A 17,025-nucleotide genomic window follows, 5' to 3' on the forward strand; every position below is an offset into this window, starting at 1 on the left:
GTCAAATTGGTCATCCATTGCTTAAAAAAAAAAACAAACTAATCTTGTGTTTCTTGCTTCTATATATCCCAAACTAGAAAAGATGATTTCCAGAAGATGAAGTATAGATGAAAAACTAGAAAAGATGATTTCCAGAAGATGAAGTATAGATGAAAAACTAGAAAAGATGGTTTCCCAAAGATCAAGCATAAACGTAATTGTTTTTGAATACTTTATTACATTGCCCAAGTCTAAACAATTGTAGAAAAACTAGAAAAGATGGTTTCCCAAAGATCAAGCATAAACGTAATTGTTTTTGAATACTTTATTACATTGCCCAAGTCTAAACAATTGTAGAGGCACTGAACTTCACAAGTAAACAAAGAAACGATCACGGCGTTTTTAGGGTACAAATTACGATTGTTTTCGATTTCTTATGATGAACTAGCAATTTGTATCTCGTACTTGGCCATAATTGGTGTGGTCTGCTCCTTGTACCAATACGAATTAGGACCATTGCTAGTTGAATAGTCTGAACTGTCTCCAGTACAAGTAGGTGGATTGAGCACATTCATCCCTACAGAGTACAAATAATGGAATGGTTTGGGGGGTGGCATGATCTCCACTCCTCCTTCCAACATTTTCACCACAGCACTCATTGGCGGTCTGGCCTCCGGTGAGTCCTGAACACACCACAATGCCACCATAGCCATTCTATCTGCTCTCTCTCTCTCTATCCTTCTCTTCTACTCCATGGGAAAGCATCATTTTTGCCAGCTCGCCTTTCTCATACTCATCCCAAACATGTTTTGGGAACCAATCCAGGCTATCAGTGGACCCCACTTTAGCATTCCTCCTCCTCCCCACTATCTCAAATAAAAGCATGCCGAAGCTATAAACATCGCATTTGTATGTGATAGGGTAGTTATTGAGCAAAAACTCAGGAGCCGAATAACCTGGGGTCCCTTTGTATCCTGTTAGAGAGTCATGAGTGTTGTCTCTATTGCAAATCCTAGCAAGGCCAAAATCCGCAACCTTAGGGTTGAAATTGGCATCCAATAGCACGTTACCGGGCTTTATGTCATAGTGAATGATTCTCTGCTGACACTCTTCGTGAAGGTACGCCATGCCTTTTGCCGTTCCAATCGCAATTTCAGGAAGCTTATTCCAGTCAATTCCTTGTGTATCATCGTTGAACAAGTATTTATCTAGCGATCCATTTTCCAAGTACTCGTACACTAGTGCACTCATTAAGCGATCATACGAATAACCGTATAGCCACACGAGGTTTATGTGGTGAGTCCTTCCAATAGTGCTCACCTCCGCCATGAACTGCTCCCCGGCTCTTTTATCTGGTAAGCTCCTTTTGAGGACCTTCACTGCAATCTTGCCCTTTGTAAACTACTCCAAAGCCTCCGGAACCCAACACCTTTGAGTAGTTAGTCGTGAAGCTACATAACTGTTGGGCTGTAAATCTTATGGGCTTTTCCTTTGCCAGGTCTTGGAGGAACCTCTCCATTGTGGGTGCATCAATTTTCCAAAGTTGAACAGCATTCGAGGTCGGTGGTATTGTAGCAACGGTATGTTGCTGTTCTGACACAATTGCCCTTCTAAAGTTCCTCGCACAAGTGCGTGAGATAAAGCCGATTATTACGAGTACTACGAGAGTCACTATTATGCCTGCAAGTTGAAGAACAGTTATATCAGTAGATGAATTCGGACAATATTTTCATTGGTTATCTGAAACTTGTTTCTGAGAATGAACTTACTCGCAGCTATCGTGCCTCCATCGGAGCTGGCTGGTGGAGGAGAGAAGGGATTGTAATCCTCAGATGCAGACATCTCTGTGGCGTCAACAGCACTTTAAAAACTCAGATAATTAAGCAAACATTAAACATTGTGGTGCTAATTGATTTGGAGTCTCCAAAAAGGTCATTTAGTGCCTCTCAGTACAAGTTTCTTCATTTGAGGCTTAAACATAGCCCTTAACTTTCAGGGCATTTGTGGTTTTAATTTTCGCCAGTGTTTCTGTTTTAACTTTTCACTTCTTTCATCTCTCGCAATATGTAACTCGTTTGGCCAAATTGGTGCAGTTTCAGCATTTCCATGTGCAGGAATTCCTGATGTTTATTATCTCGTGGATTGGAATTTGGAAGCTGAAGATTGGGGTTGTGGAGTGCCCTTAGTTTGGTAGCTATCCTATAGGTTCTGTTTACTCTTGTGATATGCTCGCAGCAAAAAAGAAATTTTATTAATCTCAGAAAAAAATATAAAGATTAAAAGGACTCGAGACATGAAGGCATCACATCAAAAAGCGAGCATCCTAACAAAAGGCACCCTCACAACCCGACAATCATAAACCACCCAGAACCCAAAAGACAAAGTATTCAAGAGGCCAACGATGAATACCCGTAAACCACCCTTACCTCCTAAGAGGCAACCAAAGCACTAGACCAACACCTCTACCTCATTCCCTCCTCAGCCAACGTAGCTCTGTAACACTCTTCATCAATTTTCTCCATATGCTCATGTATCTTGTATACCTTGTTTTTGTCTTGGTTTTGGAGATATTGGGGTGATAGGTAGACTTGTTTTGGGTGACTCCAGGCCAGCCGTTTTTGTTTCCTTGAGGTCTTAAGTGGCATATGAATGTCGAGTGGTTTGGGTGCTAATATAGTTGGGATTAGCGTTTGGGACACACACGATGCGTGTACAAATATTGAGGAAGAAATATAATAGAATTGGAATGGCATTATAATAGAATTGGAAAAATTGCATCACGTTTTACATTACACATATGTAAGATTGAGGTTGAAACAAAAATAATATTGCAACATCCTTCGTAAGTCGTCATCTAAATTAGGCAACAAATTAGTAGCACAAAATCTATAGAACCATAAATGTTTTGATGTTTAAAAAGTTGTATAAAAATTGAGAAAAACAAACAAAGAGGGGAAATACCTAGCAGTGGGCGTGTGTTTTTTCAGTTTGTTGCTTTGATTAGTCGCTCGTGATTAGAGCAAATACATCAGCAGAGGAGAAATAGCTTTTTGGCTACTTTAGATAGGAAAAACTCAAAAAACACCCTGCACCAGCAGAGGTAAAAGAGTAGCTAAAATGAATTTATGAACAGTTGTACTCTATTTTTACCTGTGCACTATTCATACTCCTTTCTTTTTTTATTGTTTCTTTCTCTCTCTTCTCCCTCCTTTCTCCTCTTTTTAAATAATAAAGATAATATGAGTGAAAAATATATATTTTAATAGATATTAGGTAAAATAGATAGTATTAGTGTAGTTGTGAAGGAAAAAGTTAATAGTTAAAGTAGAATTGTGAACTGTTCACAAGGCATTATACATATTCACTAGTAAACTTGCTCTTAGTCCCTCACTCCACGGTCGGCAAACTACGGCATTAATTACTCCCTCTGTCCTTATTTTTTATTCTCGTTTAGCAATTTTTCGCTGTCCCAAAAATATTATCCCACTTTCAAACCAAAAGGGTTTTGTTAATGAAAGTTCTATTTTACCCTTCTACGCACGTTTAAATCAATTGTATTAAAAAAAATTTAGAAAGCAATGATTGAAGGGTAGAATGAGAAAATTAATTTAGTAGTGATTAGACATGTGGCCTTGTTCGTTTTGGGGTCTCAAAACCCCTAGGCATGGTTTACGATAAATTTTTTCTATGTCTCTCCACTCATTACTCTCAAAACCCAAACTGAACAGGAGCGCAATCTTTATGTTCCCTTATATTGTTGGAATCTCCAAAAGGGACTAAAAAATGAGGACAAAAGGGGTAATATATGTTGTGCTCACCCAAGACCTCAAACCAAATACACACATGAGAGAAATTGAGAGAAAATTCACTCTATATAAATCACATATAAAAAGCTAGCTACAAAAAAAAAAAAAAAAAAAAAACTCTTCCGGAGCCACAACCGGCTCCATTCCGGGGAGCCACACACCGGCTCCCCACACTCTCCTCACCCTCTCCCTCACATTGTGCCACCACTCACACACTCTTAGGGTTCACAAGTGAGATATATATATAAGGGCTCCTAGGAAAATACATTATGGGTATTACACAAAAAACCCACCACCACTATGGGTAGACCCCAACAATCACCCCATCCATCTAGAGTGGGTAATTGTCACTCAGCCGAGAATCTGCACCACCGCGCCTAGAATGCTCTTCCTTCACAACTTCTCCCGAGATGTCTGTGCTTTCCAACCGAAGTGCCCCCACCCGCTCACCGAGTGCCCGCATCCTCACCCGAATGCTCGTTATCCGCGTTTGCCAAACCATGAATGCTCGTGCCTAGTCAGAGGACACAATTCGTAACTCCATCTCTCCTCCTCATGCGACCGCATATCCTGAAGAGGATCCAGTCATAAAAACACAGAAGGAGGAGATCTTGTGAAGCTTCAACTCATTTTCATCTTAATTCTTCTGTCCGTAGCACCAATGAACACTATAACGGGTAAAATCCGCCAAAGGAAACAGTAGCTCTCTTCAAGACCGCAACGCATGTGACAGCCTTGCCGGAACCGTAGAACCTGCGTCCACAAACATCGGTGAGCACACTTTTGCCTCTCGTCGGCAAAGGCCCTCCGATGCCTAAGTTAGAACACAAACGAATAAACAACCTAAACACGCGTAAGTATATTTTTGAGCTAAAAGCAGCGTACCTTTTCTCATGAGGTTTACCTTGTATTTATAGATTCCTCGTAACCTGCTCTTCAAGCACCTTTGTTGCCCTAAGTTTCCTATCTCGTATAGGAAACTTAGCCTTTCTGGGATTCTCTTTCCCAATCAGCCGAGATCCCATTTTCACTAGGATACTCCTTTATATGGAATTCGTTCCACATTAGGGCTCTTTCCTTGTTTATCACGAGAGAATATTATGTTCCCTTATTCGTGGGTTTTGCCCTTTATCACATAAGAGATTTATCCAGAATGTGCCAGATTACTCTAGCTGCCCATCCCGTTGGTCGGTGTTCATGTCATTTATGTTTCATGTTACCCCCGCGCAGTTGCCTTGCTCGGCCTAACGCACCCTTTCATGGTGCCACCATAGTGCTACGTACCCCCACGTATCCTACCTCGGCTATTTCCCACAAGGCACCTCCGTGCCTACCTCGTGGTCGGCTTCTAATCCTCCGAGGTGCACTCTTACGTGGTACCCTGTTCCACACGTGTTCTAGTGCATCTTCCTTAGCCCAAGGATAACCCCACTACAATTGCTCCCCAGCTTTGCTTATTACTGCTGCTCGGCACCAAGCAATGGGTAAAGCTTGTTCGTGACTATAACGTTGTTCGGGCATGTTCATCCTTCCTCTGTGCGCCTTACCAACCCTCTGCTTCCATTGGCACATGCGGAGTCAGAAAGATACCCTCTATTGCCACGTGGTAGCTCTCGCCCCCATCGCATTAAATGTGAGGCAACGTTCCCTTTTTCTAGCCATATTCAAGCGACATCTTTTGGGTGACATCCTCGATACGTCACCCTACTTTTCTGGGGTTTAAATCATTTCAACCCCCCTCCCCCCTTTAACTTTTCACCTTCTCTCTATATCCAGACGAAGCTTTCTCGCTTCGCCCTTGCCACTGTTCATCTTCTTCTAAGCGACTACATCCAACCCTTCTTGAGTCCATTCGCCCCGTTTTTCATTGGATACACTTCTTCAGACTTTCCTCCCTTCGTGTAAGTTTTCGTTTTTGGAATTCTCGCTTCGAGCCTTCTTATCGCTTCTCTAGGCTTTTTGCCCTAGTTCTTTCTGCACCCTTTTCTTATTTTTATCATGGTCAGAGTAGGTCGCTTTTGTAGGCTTTGCGACACGCCTGAAGGCATGGCAAACTTCAGGAGACGCTACGGCGTCCCCGATGACGTTTTCTTGTAGCTTGCCCTTGTCAAGGCAAACAGGGACAATTTGGACGAGAATAGAGTCCACGTCTTTATTCTCTTGGTCATCAAGGGCGGAGTTTGTTTTCCTCTCCACCCCCTTCTCCGCCAAACCCTAGCCTACTACAGACTTTCCCCAATCCAATGCACCATCAATTTCTTTCGAGTGGTTATGGGCGTCGTTGCCCTGAATGAGGTACTGGGGACCAATCTAGGGCTTTATGACGTTCACCATAGGTATAGTGTCATCTCCACGGCTCAGGGCGGTTACTATCTCAAAGCCTGCAGTGTCAAGAAAAAGCTTGTGACTTACACCCTCAACTCTGCTCGAGGGGATAACGATGACTTCCTCATCATTACGAGGAACTGGGAGCCCATGGGTGATGACGGGCTAACTATTGGCTTTTACTGTCCTCATGGCATTGGCCGTTCTCATAAGTTTCTTCTTGATCCTTAATCCCCCGAGCAGGGTTTTACGTTTTTGCTTCATGTATTTTAACGTTTACTTATATCCGCTTTTTAACGTTTTATGCAGCTGCCAATGCGAATGAAGGCCACCGAACCATCAGTTCGTGGGTCCATGTCACTGACATCCGTCGTGCACTCGACAACGACAGTATCTCCGGTGTTATAGGAACTGGGCTTAGCCGAGCAGCTCACATTTTGCTTGGTTACACCCCTTCCTATACTGGGGGCATCAATCTTCTGCCAGAAGCTCGTACCCAGCACCCTTTCCCGGTGATAGGTGCGCAAATGTTCACATTAGCGCACCTTAATTTATCCTTACTAAGTCTATTTTATATTATTACTTGGAGATTTATGCTTAATTTGTGTATTGTAGATATTTGAAGGATTTGGTATAAAAAGAGCGCAAAATTAAAATATTAAACGGTGTTCGACGTTGAGCCGTTCGAATTCAATTAAGTAGAAAGTCTAGACTGCAATCGGATGTAATGATTCACAAGTCAAATTTGGCGGAAGATAGTTTCAATGTTCATTGAAAGAATAAGAGTTGGACTTATGACTCTATGGTGGGCCCAATGTTCACAGTTCTTTTTTTTTTTCCTGACTATACGGTGGGCCTTTGCAAGTAATTCTCAGTGGGGGAATAAACAAGAGGAGAAAAAACATAGTTTTTCTTTTAGGTCGTACTTTCACTTATAAAAGGACGAAAAACAGTGGGCTGCGGGGATATTTTTTTCTGGAGCATCACTTTTTACACGAAAGGAAAAGAGAAGCTGCTACTGCTGCCGAGATCTGTTTTCCCATGGACGAAACAGAGAAAAAAATTGCGTACAAGATAAGTTTCGGACGGAAGTAAATAGAGAACAGGGGCTGCAAGACTTTTGTTCCGACGGTTTTGTTTCTTTCAAGTTTTGTTCTTTTCAAGTTTTTGACACTTTGTTTAATTACTCGCATGCCAGTAACTCGTATTGATTTCTGTTCTTTATTAAAGTTGTTCGTCGGTATTCAATTAGTTGTTATCTTTTGTTTAAATTAGATTTCAAGCATGATACAAGTTAAGGTTTATTTTGCTTTTTGTTTAATAATGTCGAGTAGTCATATACGTAGGGTCGCGGGGTGATTAGCATACCGTGGCTAGTTTGGGCACTGCTCCTTTTATCAAACAACGAAAGAATGATTTTAGATAGGAAAATACTTCCCGCGGACGAACCCGGGCATTGTCGGAGCCCATGTGAACGGGGGAATGGGGGTCCAAAACTCATTCTCCGCTGCGCATGGGTATACGGCGACCATAGGGTCTCGCATCTTGCGGGGTATCTTTTTCAATCTAAAATTAAACGTTTTTAAGAACTCCAAACAGAGCAGGTTAATCCGGACTAGTTACAAGTGCTATGAACTCTACGACTGTACCTTCCTTTTATTTATTTGAAAGAATACATCAATTTGTTAGTTTTTATTAATCTCAACCAAATCGACAAGGGGTGGCTACCTAAGAGCCCATTTAATTATAACAACCCGAATTTTTAGTCAGCACACATTACCGTCTTTGTGGATTCGACTCCGATCTTACCGGATATTATGCTGCGTTGGTTTCAGCCCTACGCTTGGGGCAACCCATTAATTTAGGACTAGAAAATCCGTCAAGCACCCGGCCCCCAAGCATTACCACCAAGGTTCGATCACCCAACAAGGCGTCCACGAGCTCGTTTGGGAGACAGTGGTGCTTCTTCCTCGGCCCATGTAACTCTCACTTTTCCTTCCGACTATTTCCCGGATCCAGACATGTCTCATCGCCTCAATCTTGCGGCAATGGTTGGCCGAGCTGGGCCACGTGCCTCTTTTGCCTCTCCGGGCTCCACGTCCTCTGTTTGCCCTTCTTCCACCTCCCGTGCTCATGCCTCAAGCTCTTCCCCTCAGGGCCTTCTTGCGGACGCTCGCCGTAAGCGACCCTACAAAGACGCTTTTGGGGACAAGGATGACAGAGATGAACTATCCCTCCAAGATCTCCAAGTGTGTGATGCCTCTGCTACTCGGACCCCTATGCCTCCACTGGTCTCTCAATCTGGCCCCAGCGGCTCTTCCTCGGCCACAACCTGGGCTCCAACATTTCTCCGTGGGGACCACCCGGTCTCACGATCCCCGCGGAGGACTCTGCTGGATCCCTGGAGACAGCCATTGCCCTCGCCCAAGGCCTCATGCTTCCGTGTGACATGGCTAAGGAGAAGGAGTCGTCCCTTGAGAGGCTAGAAAGGACTGTTGTTTCGCACAACAATCGGGTGAGAAACCTTTTTTGTACTTATTTGTTTTTTCCTCTTGCTTCTGGACTTTTTTCTGATTCATGGTTCCCTTCATTTAGTCCATTCAGAAGATCACCCTCTAACTTCGTGTCGTGTTCGTGTCATGTTAACGAATCGTGTTTGGAATTCCTACCCCTACATCACACCACACACACGGCACACACCACACACATACCACTAAGTAAATAGAGAAAGGAACGAGAGAATAAGAGAGAAATAGAGGGGAGAAAGGAAAATAGGGGAGAGAGAAAAAGGAATTACAAGGAGGTAAGTATTCTTTTCCCCTCCTCACTGCCGAACACACGTACACACTTGCACTTTTGTTTTCTAATTAATTCCCACAAACAGGAAGTAATAGATGGACTCATAGTATTGCTCAGGTAAGATTAAGTCAAAACAATTCGGGATCAAATCGGTTCATAGGTTCGCAAAATTGATCATACATGGTTCATCCCTTTAAATTGAGGCCGGGTTTGATTTAGGGCTGAAAACGAACCGAGTTGCTCACACAATTTGTGGCTCGGCTCGACTCATTTTGTAGTTCATGAAATAATAATAGTAATAATATTCAAAACCAGAGTTAAAGGTTTGGAAACAAGAAAACAAGACGCGCGTATTTGAATCTGTAAAAATAAAACCCGTTAACTAATTGGCTATAACTTGAATTGAAAGGAGAAACTTACAAAAGTATCAAACTTCTTGAATGGGAAAGAATTAATGTATCGACTTATTTGATTGAACTCAAGCTCAAGTTTTAAGTTAGTTTGTTAAACAAGTCAAGCTAAGATGAAAGTCTTTCTAGGAATCAATAACTTAAAGGTTCGTTACATGGGTTAGCCACAACATTAGTATTTCTAATCGTTAATGTGTTGTTCTAGGGTCCATTATGCCTCGCTAGACTTTACGGTAAATTTCGGATGTAGAAAGATGAGTTACAAATATACTCTGGTTACATATCTTTTTCAAAATTGTTTTGTGGTTGTTTGAACAAAATTTATTGTTAAATAAAAACTAGATAAAATAAATATAGATTGTGAAAATAGATTTTAAAAACAAACATGGGATTAAATTTTGGAAAAGAAAAAGAATTGAAAGGGATATTATGGCGATATATGGGCGTTAAGATATATTGGCGCCTATTGTGATTGTGATTGTAAGGATACGGCCGGAGTTTTGATATCATCTTCGAGAAGTGCTGGGATCGCTCCCCAAGCTACCACTGGCATTCCGCCCATGAAAGATGTCTATGCTATTATTTGGATTAATATTGGATGATTGTTTTTGAGCCTGATTATTTACTTATTGTAAAGCTATCGTTTATGTACATGATGTGTTTTTATTTGGTTATCCCATGTTATTATGTAACCTTAGTATATCGTAACTTACTGAATTGATTTTGTGTTTCATAAAATCTTTACAGGAAATCAGGGTTAAAGAAGGTCTATCCGTGCATGTGAAAGATATCAGTTGTCATGACTAAATAATGAAATAATGTAATCTTAAAGCTGTTAGGCGAAGGTTGTAATTGGTGTGCACGCTAGTCAGCTTTGAATGTAATGTATTTATTTTTGGGTTACGAACCTAGGAGTTTTTAATAATAAAATTTTTTTGTGATTGTGGATATCAAGGCCTGTGCTGATTTAGAAGTCATTGGCCATGTCACGAATTTCTATCTATCAAATTTGGGTAGTGACATAAGTGCTTCTGGTCTGTGCTTAAACATACCATTTCTTTCGTCTCCACACGCGGGCATTCAAACTGCGTGTACAGTCTTCTACGACATCTTCCGGTGATGGTCTTGACAGATCCTTGTTCGTTTTGACCAGATGAACACAACCTTATGCTCAAAACTTTTGTACAAGCACTCCTATCCGAGCACCAACCAAACCGCAAACCGCCTCCACACGCCGCCATTCAAAAATGCCTATACGACCTCGTCCGCTGACAAAACTCAACCGCGTCACCACCAATGAGATCGTCTCAGTAAGCCACACAATACCCACTGGTCAAAATCAATTTTTGAACAGATCTGATTCTGACCAATCTATGAATAGTGCATCAATGGAGGTTCTGTGTGATTTTTCGATATTCCGAGGTCACCTATGCTCTAATACCGATTGTTGGGACCGAAAGGATACCATGCACACATCCCACACACCGATTTCAGAGAAAAACTCCCTCTTTATATGTATATATTGTAGACACCTCAATCCGAACCTCGAAGAGTCTTTGAACGTCCCGATGATGAAATAAAGGAAACGATACCTTTGTAAGCTTGGATAAAGGACCTCTTCAGCCCAAAACCACAAAGCCCAAACCAAAAGCCCAAAAGCCTTGGACTGGACCTAAAATACTGCAAGGAACAATTCTACACCGCACGGCATAATAGAATTTATTATGCCGCACGAGGTCATGAGGTTAACCACACGGCATTTCAGGTAAAGTTCTGACTGGCTCAGCTAGCTCTTGGCCACGCCCACTTGAGCCACAACTACAAGTTGGCTAAGCTGAAAAAGCACTTCTGACCCGCCCAAAAAATACTTCCACCATTTGAATTCAAAATTATTGGCTCTTTCCTATAAATACATCCCTCCATTCAAGAGAAAGGGCCTTGAACTCTCTTTCTCTCTCATCATGCTTTCACACTCACTCCTCACTTCCAAGTCCTGAGAAAGTTTGCTCCAAAAACATTCTCTAGGCTCTTCCTTTCTCAAAGTCCTCCATTTTTTTCCTCACCATTGAAAGTGAGTATTTTTACTCACTTTAAGATCCCAACTATCCAATATACCCATCTATTACACACATCCACACCTCTCTTCTTTCAACCGACCTCACCAACGCTCATCCACCATCATCCGACCTCATCCAAGCTCAAGATCAAAGGTAAAATTCAAGTTTCCTTGAGTTAGGCTCTGTCTTGACCTTGAGGGAGCTTCTTCTGCTGTCAGACTTAACCCTCATTTGGTTAAGTTTTGACTTAAAAATCATTTTTAGAAAACAAAACAGCCACTGACCTGAAGGCACCACGCCGCGCGGCGTAGTGTGTTCAGACGCACGGCCTTTCATCAGCTACTATTTTCTTGTTCAAATTGTCTGAATCAAAATCATCTTCTATAAGGTCTGTTTCTGTTGTTGAGGAAACCAGTCATCGGTGTTTTCAAAACAAGATCACATCTACAAGCCATGACCTGTTTTATAAATAAGGTTTTCTTGACTATTTTAAATGATCAAATGTACTAAAAGTTGTTTTACGCCTATGGCTTATGGAAAAACAGTACTGTTCTGAAACTGGTCAGTGACTGGATATTCTCTGATGTCTCTAAAGGAGTCACGCACGAGGTATCTGAAACACTGTACGCTGCTTTGAGCACTAATAACAGTCCGACAACAGAATAGGTTAACCGCACGACATATCACAAGACCGTGCGTGGTTTTGGGATAAGCCGTGTGATAATGGTTCTGATCTGAACAATTTGCTGTTTTGTTATTTTTATTCCATGATATCATGCTCTTATCACCCCTGTCCCCTCTTACTTGCTTATTAAAGAGATTTATTTTCGAAAAGATTCATGAAAACTTTCCTTTTTGAAAATATTTAGAAGAGACAGGTTTCACCGGGCGAGTGAGATGTTTTTCGACAAAACCTTCCCCATTCCTAATGTGACTCCCGGACCCAAAATCTCGACGTTTTTCGCTAGACGAAAAGCCTTTTTCAAAATGAATTATCGGTTTCTCAGTCATCCATCTCAAAAATTCGAGTGGCGACTCTCTCGGGCGCGCCGATCGGGGAGCCCACACACACACACACACACACACACCGGCGTTCATATAATGACGCCCTTAACTTGCTAAAATGCGGACCTCCGTTATTTCGATCAAATTTTGATGATCTGAGCCATTTAATGTGTTCAGAACGTGATTTTAAATATCCCCGCGAGAAGTTGGCAAAAATACGATCGGGAAGGACTTGATTTGACCAATTTTTTATTGAACTGTTCAATGAAAACTGCTCGGCTGAAGCACTTTCTTGTCATATTTTTTGCTAATTTCTCGCGTGGACCCTTAAAATCACATTCTGATCACATTAAACGGCTCAAATCATCGAAATTTGATTGAAAAATGGGAGGTCTGCATTTTGCTGAATAAGGTCGACCTTATAGGAAGGGGACTGTATATTATATGTATATATATATACACACACACACATACGGGGTGGTTTCGGGAACACCTAAAAAAAATCTAAAAAAACGCCCCAAAGTTTTTAATCGAATTTCGATGATCCGAGCCATTCAATGTGATCACAACGTGATTTTAATAGTACACGCGAGAAATCAACAAACAGAATGACCGGGAAGGGCTTCATCCGAACAGTTTTTTATTGAACGATTCAATAAAAAACTGCTCAAATCAAGTCCTTTCAGGTCTTTTTTTTTTTGTTGATTTCTCACGTGTACCGTTAAAATCACATTTTGAACATATTGAGCAGCTCGGATTATCAAAATTTGATCGAAAACTATGAGATTGAGATTTGGGGTGTTATTTTAGATTTGGGGTGTATATATATATACACAAAAAACTTCTTATAAGGGCACCCTTACCGTATTAAGGTGAGGGCGCCCCTTTCCTGACTAATTTGGATGATTCGAGCCGCTCAATGTGTTCAAAATATGATTTTAAGGGTACCTGCGAGAAATCAGAAAAATAAAAAGATCAGAAAGGATTTCATCCGAGCAGTATTTGTTTGTCTTTTATCGAACGATTCAAATAAAAATTGGTCGGATGAAGTCTTTCCCAGTCTTTTTATTTGCTGATTTCTCACGAAGTGCTCTTAAAATCATGTTCTGAACACATTGAGTTGCTCGGATCATCGAAATTTATTCAAGAAAATGGAGAAAATGGGACATCCGCACTTTAATACAGTAAGGGCGCCCTTATAAAAAGCTAACTATGTGTGTGTGTAACATACACATACACATATATACTGGGCGGTTTAAGGGACACAAAAAAAACACCTAAAAAATACCCAAAATCTCAATCTCATAGTTTTCAATCAAATTTTTATGATCCGAACCCTTCAATATGTGCAGAATGTGATTTTAAGGGTGCGCGCAAGAAATTAGCAAAACATATGACCGGGAAGTGCTTATTTTGAACAGTTTTTAATTGAACCGTTTATCAAATCTAAACTAAAAATTGCTCAGATCAAGCCTTTCTCAATCTTTTTTTTTTGTTAATTTCTCGCGGGGTATTCTTAAAATCACGTTCTGATCACATTGAGTTGCTCGGATCATCAAAATTTGATCGAAAATTATGAGGTATTTTTTTAGGTGTCTAATTAGTTGTCCTCGGAACCGCTCCGATATATATACATACAGTTAGGATCAAGTCAAGACCTCTTAAGGTTAGGACCTCCACTTTTCTGATCGAATTTCGATGATCCGAGCCGCTCAATGTGCTCAAAACATGATTTTAAGGGTACCCGCGAGAAATTGGCAAAAAAAATGACCTGAAAGGGCTTAAGTTGAGCAGTTTTTTATTGAACAATTTTATAAAAAACTGTTGGGATGATCGGGAAAAGGGAGGTCCTGACGGTTCTGACTGTAAGAGGTCCTAACTTGAACAGGACGGTGTGTGTATATTTATACACACACACACACACACACACACACACACACACACATATATATATATATATATATATGTATATATATATATGTATGTATGTATGGCGGTTCCGCGAACGACCAATTAACACCTAAAAAAATACCCCAAATTTCAATCTCATAGTTTTCGATCAAATTTTTATGATATGAACCGTTCAATGTGTGTGGAATGTGATTTTAATGGTACCCACGAGAAATTAGCAAAAAATATGACCGGAAAGTGCTTGCTTTGAGGCGGTTTTGATTGAACCCTTCATCAAATCTAAGTTAAAAATTGCCCAGATCAAGCTCTTCCCGGTCTTTTTTTTTTTGCTGATTTCTCATGAGTACTATTAAAATCACGTTCTGATCACATTAAGCGGCTCGGATCATTAAAATTTGATCTCGAGAACTATGAGATGTTCTTTTAGGTGTCTTATTAGTTGTCCCCGAAACCGTCCAATATATATATATATATAAATTCACACACAATACACAGATGAAAAAACTCTCCGAGAACCCACATTAGTTCCACTCTGGAGAGCCACAGATCAACTCTCCACACTCACCTCCCCCTCTCCCTCACATCTTGTCACCCACCCTAATAGGGTTTACAAGTGAGATACATATACAAGGCTCCTAGGAAAATACACATGACGCCCAACTCCATGAGAATTACACAAAAAAACCACCACCACTATGGGTGCACCCCAACAATATATATGTATAAGTCAAACTCAATTGGGTCCCATTTGGTGGGGGGGGGGGGAGAGAATAGGAGGCCTAAAACCAATTTTGTATGTGTCATAGTTTATACATAATGAGGTATGGGGGAATTAGTGAGTTAGTAAATTAGTTCATAAGGCGTTCAGAGGCTGCCCATAGCCCTGAACCCTACTCTCGCCCCTTGCGAGGCTCAAACTCCTGCCTCCACTGAGGAAGGAGGGCAAGAATATCAACTTGACAAGCTTGGCTTCTCGGCCTAAAACCAATTTGGTGACTATAAGCTCCAAAAAGCCAAGTTCTTTTATGTTGGCAATTCCAATAACAAAATAAATTTCTCTGTATCCCCTTTATTGAGTTGTATTTTATTTTACTTATTTTTTTTTAGAGAGTCTGTTTTGGGATTATGTGGGAAGGAATCTTTTCGAACATGTATTGAGTGCGATAGACTGGCTCAAGTCAGTCCTGTGCGATTCAGCTTCTATATAAAGAGAACAACTATGCAACAAAGAAACTTTCAAGAGGATCTCTTGCTTTTGCAACTTGGAGTACATATTGATCTATGGATGATTGAGCGCAAAATCCATCTTCAAGAGGTTTAACTATCATCTCTATCTTAAACCTATTTCAGAAAAGCCCTAGGTGGATTCTTAGGCAAGTTAAAATTCTTCCATGGATTCCGGGTGGCAAAACAGAAGACTTATGGATTGAAGACAAAGGCGGTCAAACACTGGGTGTGGTGAACAAGGATTCGGCAATTAGAACTTAGGGCAATTGTTGAGGATTCATAATCGTAGATAAGTTTGATTGTAAGTACACATTGAGTATAGTATTTAGATTCCTTCCCGTGATTTTTATCCTTCTGGGGATTTTCCACGTTCGTTCTGGCGTTCTCTGTTTATTGCTTTTTTTCGTGCGCTTGATTTATTTATCAGTTGATGGATTGATTAATTAAAGAGATCAGACATAACAAATATTTGTATTTCTAGGCGAGCTAAGGATTTTTCAGTGACAAATATTTTGAATAACCAGCAACTGATCAATCCCATGTTCATCTTCCAATTCTACATAGATCTATTTAATTGCTAGTAACAGAACTATCTTATCATGTAGACACATACCAATACCATTAGAAGTTAGTCGTGTTGAAGAATTTATTGAGTTGAGTGATCACATACCAACAATCAGGGAAGGGTAGTACTCGATCTCCCGAATCAGGACTTCTTCACTTTCACCACTAAATGCTGCAGAAACACTACTGGCCTTTTTCCTTGCTTTCCTCTCCCCTCATCCTCCGCTTAAGTCAGAGAGAGAGAGAGAGAGAGAGAGAGAGAGAGAATATGAAAAGAAGGTGAGAGGGGAATTTACAATGTTGTTTTTATCAGGGGGGGGGTTGATCAATGGGGGCTTTAGCCTGGGGAGTCGGCATTGAAGAGGATAACTGAGCGGCTTCTTCCGCTTTAACTATCAGAGAAAATGTCAACCCAGAGACAAATCCAACTTCTATAATAAATCAGGAAAGTCCGTAGTTTCATCGTCATTTGCATACTCCGAGAAAAATTAAATTTGATTAATTGTTAGTTGAATCAATGCAATTTGTCCGTATTCAAATTTGTTTTGCATTTGTTAGTTTTTTCTCAATTTTTTCATGATTATTGTTTTTTCGTGCCAAGAGGAATCTAAAAAGTAAAAAATTATTATCGAAACCCAAATGATTTTGAATAGAGACGAAAAAATTGGCTTATTTTTTACTTTATTCAAAAATTTGGGTTTTGATCGTAATTTTTTACTTTTTAAATTTCTTTCGTCATAAAGATGCAATAATCCTAAAAAAATTGACAAAAAACTAATAAATATAAAAAAAAATTGAATAAGGACAAAAAAAATAAGTCATTTGACTTATTTTGCCAAACAACATCTAAGTGGTTTCACTTATAAAAAAAAAAACGTCTAAGTGGTTTCTTCCTCTTTCACAATCAAAGAGATTCTCAAAGCAAAGACAAATAAGCTTCTA

The 17,025-nt window shown here is 40.5% G+C and overlaps 1 pseudogene; it reads right to left on the bottom strand.

The window, feature by feature from the left end:
- Nucleotides 1-273: 273 nt before the first annotated feature.
- LOC131307674 (rust resistance kinase Lr10-like) lies at nucleotides 274-16,335 on the bottom strand (annotated as a pseudogene).
- Between the last annotated feature and the right edge of the window lie 690 nt (nucleotides 16,336-17,025).

Source organism: Rhododendron vialii, chromosome 11a, assembly GCF_030253575.1.
Source record: "Rhododendron vialii isolate Sample 1 chromosome 11a, ASM3025357v1".
NCBI lineage: Eukaryota > Viridiplantae > Streptophyta > Magnoliopsida > Ericales > Ericaceae > Rhododendron > Rhododendron vialii.